The following is a 7188-nucleotide window of genomic DNA, read 5'->3' on the forward strand; positions in this document are numbered from 1 at the left end:
GTCTCAAGCGTTCTCCCCTCTCCCACCAAGTGCAGCACATCTCAATTATCAGAGCATCCCTGGCTGCAGTTGTGCACATTCAGCATTTAGTCCTTGTCAGCTTTCGAACTGGCCACTGTAACTGTCCCTTTAAGAGCAGTTTGATCTGCAGTAATTAGCAAGCAATAAACGTTTACCTCAGTGCCACTGAAAAGCTTCCTGGGAGGATTTTTCCTGCAGGGCAAACCTCTGTTTAAAAGGGAAAGTGGGGGAATAGGCCAAACTGGGTTGTTGCTGCTGTTTTTTTCTTCTTGGCAACACTATCAGTATCTATTTCAAGGGGTAAAATGTTCAGCAACTGAACCCACCGTTCCTAGACGTGGAAGAATTGTGTGTATGTCAAATGCACCAAGATTTTTTTTTCCCAGGGCAAGGATAGAACTGAAATGGGACAGAAGACACACAAGATATGCACTCAAGGTAGAAGTAGCAATAGCAACAGCAGACGTCTAAAGAAAGAAGCTTATAACTAAAAACTTAGTTATCCACTTTTTGTGGAAAACTCCTTTTTATGTGTCAGCTTTCGGTTTGCCTCCCAGTTAAGCTCTTACTAACAGTTAAGGTGAGGCAGAAGGTGAAAAGGGCATTGTATCTGTACTGAGCAATATTACAGTGGTACCTTGGTTTACGAACTTAATCCGTTCCAGAAGTCCGTTCTTAAACCAAAGTGTTCTTAAACCAAGGTGTGCTTTCCCATAGCAGCGGGGGACTCAATTTACAAATGGAACACACTCAACAGGAAGCGAAGCATATTCTTATTCCAAGGCAAAGTTCACAAACCAAAACACCTACTTCCGTGTTTGCAGCGTTCTTAATTCAAGTTGTTCATAAACTAAGCTGTTCTTAAACCAAGGTACCACTGTACATTGGTGGTTTGCTTGGGTTTTTTTAAACCAGACGAATTTGTAAGAAGAAAAAATAAGAATAGCAAAAGAGCATAAGAAGGCCAAATGCCCATCTAGACCAGCAACCTGTGAATTGGGCAACCTAACGTAACAAAAGACTCAGCTCAGCAGTTGCTAGCCCCTGGCCGAAGCATGAGTGATAAATCACACAGACGTCATGCTGTATTTTATGCTTCTTTAATCAAGGTAAACATGATTGGCAGATGATGTCATCATTCAACTGCTAACCAATGAGGGGAAGCTGTGGGTGCTTGAGAAAACCCTGTGGTGTACATTTGAGAAAACTTGAGAATTGGCAAGGGTGCATCCAGTCTTTTTCTGCATTAAAAGGGGGTTATAGTTGGGACATGGGTTGCAGGCATGAAATGGGGCTGTTTTCCCAGCCGTTACATGGGGAAGAAGATTAATGTCAGGGTTGTCAGCGTCATGGACTTCGGATACAAATGAACTACAACAAAATGTTGCAGAGCGGAGTGCTTCTTTTCAGTATTCTACCCATTCTACATTCCGCCGCCGCTATCACCCAGTTTTTATTACTTTCTTCCAGGCAGTCAATATTCTGTAGCCACTGCACACTTTCATTTCTTTCTGAGCTCTTTTGGGGAGGGGCCCGCCCTTAGGTGTATTCCCCCGAAAATACTTTTGGTATTTCTGCAAATCTTCAGGTTCTGCCAAGCCTGGCAAAAATACCTCGTCTGTGTGGGTGGCAGCGCTCTGGCTAAGAAAACAATAGCACTCACACCCTAAATATAAAAAACAGAGGGAACAATCTGTACACTAATACACCCATCCCTACTTATCAGCTTACCAAACAATAACTGCCCTGACAGATACCTGTATTCAGGGAGAGTTGAATGATGTTAGGCCAGTTTTAACTAGACTTTTTGGCCCCTTTGCCATTCTTCTGGTTTTTCAGTGGTATGTTAGTTAACCCATTGTCGACTGGAAAAAAACAGCCTCATCAGATTGACTCTGTCCCATCTGAGATGACAACATTGCTCTTGTTCAAAGAACTTTGCCCCAGAAAAATAGTAGGTATTTTGATAGGGCCAGCAAGCAAAAACAAAACTAAGGTCAAACCGGATTTGCTTGCTGGCTCACCCATTCCCACAATATATTGCCTGAGAAGCAGGGAGAATTCCACAGGCGTTTGGCTGGCCCTTGTAAGAAGAGCCTGGAGGATCAGGCCAGTTGGCCTATCTAGTTCAGCATCCTATACTCAAAAGTGGCCAGCTGGATGCTGGACATTCGCAGGGAAACCAAAATGCTTGTTTACAAAGCTATTGTACTACCAACCTTACTATATGCTTGTGAGACATGGTAGTTTTACAATCAATTTAACATTTCAAAGTTTGACTCCATTCCCTCTCTTTCTGCGGTCCCTTAAATTTATTTTTTAATATCTTTTTTGCTCATTTAATTACCTACATTATGAAACTGCAGGTTATTACAATAATCCTGCCAATGTTTTTATCTGTTTGCAGTTTATCTGTAAATATTCAATAAACCATTTCCCCTTCTTTTATAAAATGTTTGTTATCTTGATTTCTTATTCTTCCAGTGAGTTTCACTATTTCTGCATATTCCATAAGTCTTCATAGTATCCAGTCTTCCTTTGCTGGGACTTCTGCATCTTTCCACTTTGGGGCAAGCTGTATTCTTGCTGCTGTAGTAGCATACATAAATAAATTTCTATACTAACCATCCAGAATCTTCCAATATTCAGCTTCATTGGAGGCCTTGCTCTCCAAGAAAGGATTTAATACAAGAAACTTTTTCAATTTTTGCAGCTTCTAGCACTAACTACATTGTGCCAGCATATTGTTCAAACAGCATTTTTCTTCCTTTAAAAAATAATAATCAATAATTATTACTTGTATTCTGAAAGGAAAGACACATTCCTGTCCTCCAGGAGCTAGCAACCTAAACAGTTGTGTGTCGCACAAAAAGGACCGCCTCCCTGACCTCTTCTGGCAAGGACAGTTCCTTCCTGTCTTCAAGGGAGGAGCCTTAGGACACAGAAGCATTGCCTGTTTCAGAGGGTTGGAAGTGGGATAAGAGAGAAAAAGGGATTCTTTCACCAGATTAAACAATGCGCCCACCAGTGATGCACACATTTGGGACCGCATGCTGACACAGGGGTCAGCAAACTTTTCCAGCAGGGGGCTGGTCCACTGTCCCCTCAGACCTTGTGGGGGGGGGGCGGATTATATTTTGAAAAATAAAATAAAAAATGAATGAATTCCTATGCCCCACAAATAACCCAGAGATGCATTTTAAATAAAAGGACACATTCTACTCATGTAAAAACACACTGATTCCTGGACCATCCACGGGCTGGATTTAGAAGGCAATTGGGCTGGATTTGGCTCTCGGGCCATAGTTTGCCTACCCATGATATAAGATATTCCTGACCAGGCTAGAACGGACACTTCTCTTTTCAGAAGTTAATTGGTTCCTGATTCTATTGCCATTCTAGTACAAAAGCAGCTCCATCTTCTGGGCTCAACCTACATTTCCATATGGGGTACGGTGCAGTCAGAACAGGGCTTCAGAGCTTCTCCATTGGCTTGAGGTTCCACTTGTGAGTGAACGGGCCCTCTGATCTGACTCAACTCTTTCCTGAGGGAGAGTCCTACTGGATTAGGCTGAAGGCCTATCTAGTCCAGCATCCTGCATTGCACATTGGCCTGCCAGATGCATATGGGAAGACCATTCATATTTAGGCATGATGACAATTGCCCTCTCCTGCTGTTCTTCCCCAGCAACTGGTACTCTGCTCCTGGTATACATAGTAGATACCCATCATGTCTGATAGCCATTGATGGCTTCATCCTCTGTGAATTTGTCCAGTCCTGTTTCAAAGTCACCTTAGCTGGTGAACATAGCTTGGGTCAATTCCATACTGAACTATGTGCTGTGTGATGAATGACTTCCATTTGTTTATTTATCTTACTGCCTTTATAATACAGTGGTGCCTCGCAAGACAAAAAGAATCCGTTCCGCGAGTCTCGCGGTTTTTTCGTCTTGCGAAGCAAGCCCATTAGCGGATCAGCGGATTAGCGCTATTAGCGGCTTAGCGGCTTTTAGCAGCTTAGCGGATAAGCGGCTTAGCGGCTTAGAAAAAGGGGGGGAAAGGGGGGGAAAGTCGGAAAAACTCGCAAGACATTTTCGTCTTGCGAAGCAAGCCCATAGGGAAATTCGTCTTGCGAAGCACCTCCAAAACGGAAAACCCTTTCGTCTAGCGGGTTTTTCGTCTTGCGAGGCATTCATCTTGCGGGGCACCACTGTATTCCACCTTTCCTCCAAGGAGCTCGAAGTGGCATACATAGCTCTTCTCCTCCCCGTTTTTTCCTCACAACAAACCTGTGAGGTAGGTTAGGCTGAAAGTGAGTGACTAGCCCAAGGTCATCTGGTGATATCTGTGACTCAGTGGGGCTTTGAACCCTGGTCTCCCAGGTCCTAGTCCAGCACTCTAACCACTGCACCACGTTGTCTCACCATACCTTCTCTCTGTTCTTAACTGCTTTCCATTGAGCTTCATTGGATGACCCCGGATGTCAGAGGTTGGGTGCATAATTGAAATAGTTTATTGTCACTTGTACAACTTGTATAAGTGAGATTACACGAGCACCTCCCACTCAGCGCTCTTAGTCTTAATTCACCTCGTTTACTGACGCACACACACCAAACCCGAAAGTCAGTTGCCCTGTTGTTATCTTTTCATTCAGCAGCCTAACAGCCCATGGATAGAAGCTGTTCTTTACCCTGTTGGTGCGACTAATCATGCTTCTATATCTTCTGACCGAGGGCAGAATAGTAATAATAATGATGATGATGATGATGATGATGATGATGATGATGGTGTTAGGGGCTGGCCAACAGGTGTAGTTCTATCCCTGCCCCAATGCACAGACAAGACTACAAGACTAGAGGTTAGACTCTGGAAATGAAGAGCTGACCTCTCAGAACTGGAACTCCTTGCTTTGCCTAGAGAACACACCCTCTTCTAGGGCCAGGAATAGAATCTACCAGCCCTCAAATCCTGTTTTCTCCTGTAAAACTGTAGTCTATAATTTACGTGTCACAATTTCGAGAAGCAACAGTGAAGGGTTGTTCCTTGCTCAAGTAAAGCTCTCGGTAATTTGCCTTTCTCCAGGTTTAGACCGGTTTAGCTCAATTAACTTCACTGGGTTTCCCTTTGCATTTACACTGGAGTGGGAAGAAGAATCAATCCTAGCGTGAGATTTGCCAGAGAACGACATAAGCAGAGTTCAAACAGAGCCTAAAGAAGGAGAAGAAAAGGTCCTGAAAGGAAAACGTTCCCCTCAAATAGAAACAACTTCTCTTTTAAAGCAGCGATCCACTTTAAATAACAAGCAGTCTAGAGTTATTTAATTGAGTGTTCTCTGGGTCAAGAGAAACTTCTACCTATTAAGCAAAGCAGCCAAGATCTACTCTCCATAACTTGCTCTTTTACCAAAGTACAAAAGGGTTTTGAATGGAGTCCATTTTAGAGCAAACTTTACAAGAGTCTTTGCATAGAACATTCAGTGGGAAGAAAAGATTCGTCATGGAGCCAGCAGAAACTGTACAAAGAATAAAGGGAGAAGGTTTACCAATACAAATTAAATATTCTGCCTTGGGCTGTGTACACACCAAGTATCCAAAGCATATTCAAAACTGCCTGCAAGGATCCTGGGGATTGTAGTTTTCCCTCATCAGAACTACAAACAGCAGTTCCTAGGATTCGTGGGTTGGGGGGGGGTTGCTTTTAAATGTATGTTGTTTTTGCAACCTTGCCCCTCTGATTTACAAGGAGAGAGAGTTATTCAAAGCTTGTTATAATGGCCCTCTGTTCAACAAGTACAGTCTTCCTTGCATTGAGATGCAATGAGCTGTACTGTTTCACCTGTTGAATTCCTGGCTACTGTGCAGCTCATAAGGGCCCAGCCAAAAAACCCCTAAAAAGTGGCAATTATTTTACCTACTTATTTTTACGAATGGTATTCATTACATCAGTCAGTCTGCCTCATGAGTCATTACTCTTTGCCAAGTTTTTCTTTTCCTGTGGGTCTCATGTGTTACGGCCCCTTCAAATTTTACAGTACTCCCTTGTGACTTCCCAGTCTTAGCACGCCATGCTGCTCTTTACTGAGGAAGAAGTAGCTGTCCCGCACTGAGGGGAATACTGCCAGTCATGGGATCATCTTTTATTTGTAAATCATAGGGCAGTGGTTGGCAACGCAGTCTTTCTTTCTTTCTTAGCTTATATGCGCGCGCGCGCACACACACACACACACACACACCACTCAGCCAGACTAAAAGGCTGAATCATCAGTTCAGCAGATACCAGGGGTGTTCAGGATTTTGGAGTGTCTTTATTCATTTTAAATTGGTTCTAATAAAAGTTTGAAGTGCCAGGAGGGAGATGCATTTCTTCTTTTCTGGGTTGTTTTTTTAACCATTTGCTTGGGCATGTTGAATTGAGTGAAGATTAACTGTGTAGTCAAGAGGCCCTGATCTACATGCTTACTCTACAACCATCAAAACTGGTCCGAAAGAAAGCTCAGCAACCAGGTCACAAACAGCAAATAAAACCCAATTAACCGGGCACTTTTATTTCTCCTAGGTTTCCATCATTGCAGTAGGTCATCTTTCTCTATGTACTACAGTTGAGAATTTGCTTTCCCCTTTTTCTTCCTTCTCATAGAAAATGTAGCACTGCTGGCAAGCTTGCATGTTGCAAACGTCAATGTGGGCTATTGCCTCACTTAAAAACACAAATTTTGGTATCTGGTTACCACCAACCACGTTCTCTTATGATGTCATCCTATAATATCAAATCATTTAATCACATCCTGGAGTATGTAATAAGAAGTATAAGAATTAAAAGAAAATTATTATAAATTAAGTTACAGATAGGTAGCCGTGTTGGTCTGCCATAGTCAAAACAAAACAAATTCCTTCCAGTAGCACCTTAAAGACCAACTAAGTCAGTTCTTGGTATGAGCTTTCGTGTGCATGCACGTATCTGAAGAAGTGTGCATGCACACGAAAGCTCATACCAAGAACTGACTTAGTTGGTCTTTAAGGTGCTACTGGAAGGAATTTGTTTTATTATAAATTAGTTTGGAGATAGTATTTAACGCCAGTCAGATTAAATCAAATAAACAAGGAATATTTGGTGTTATGTTAGAGGGGATGCCAGGAAACAGGGAATTATGTTCACATGTGGTGGGAG

The sequence above is a fragment of the Podarcis erhardii genome (genome assembly GCF_964252035.2).
Source record: "Podarcis erhardii genome assembly, chromosome: 5".
In the NCBI taxonomy this organism is placed as follows: Eukaryota; Metazoa; Chordata; class Lepidosauria; order Squamata; family Lacertidae; genus Podarcis; species Podarcis erhardii.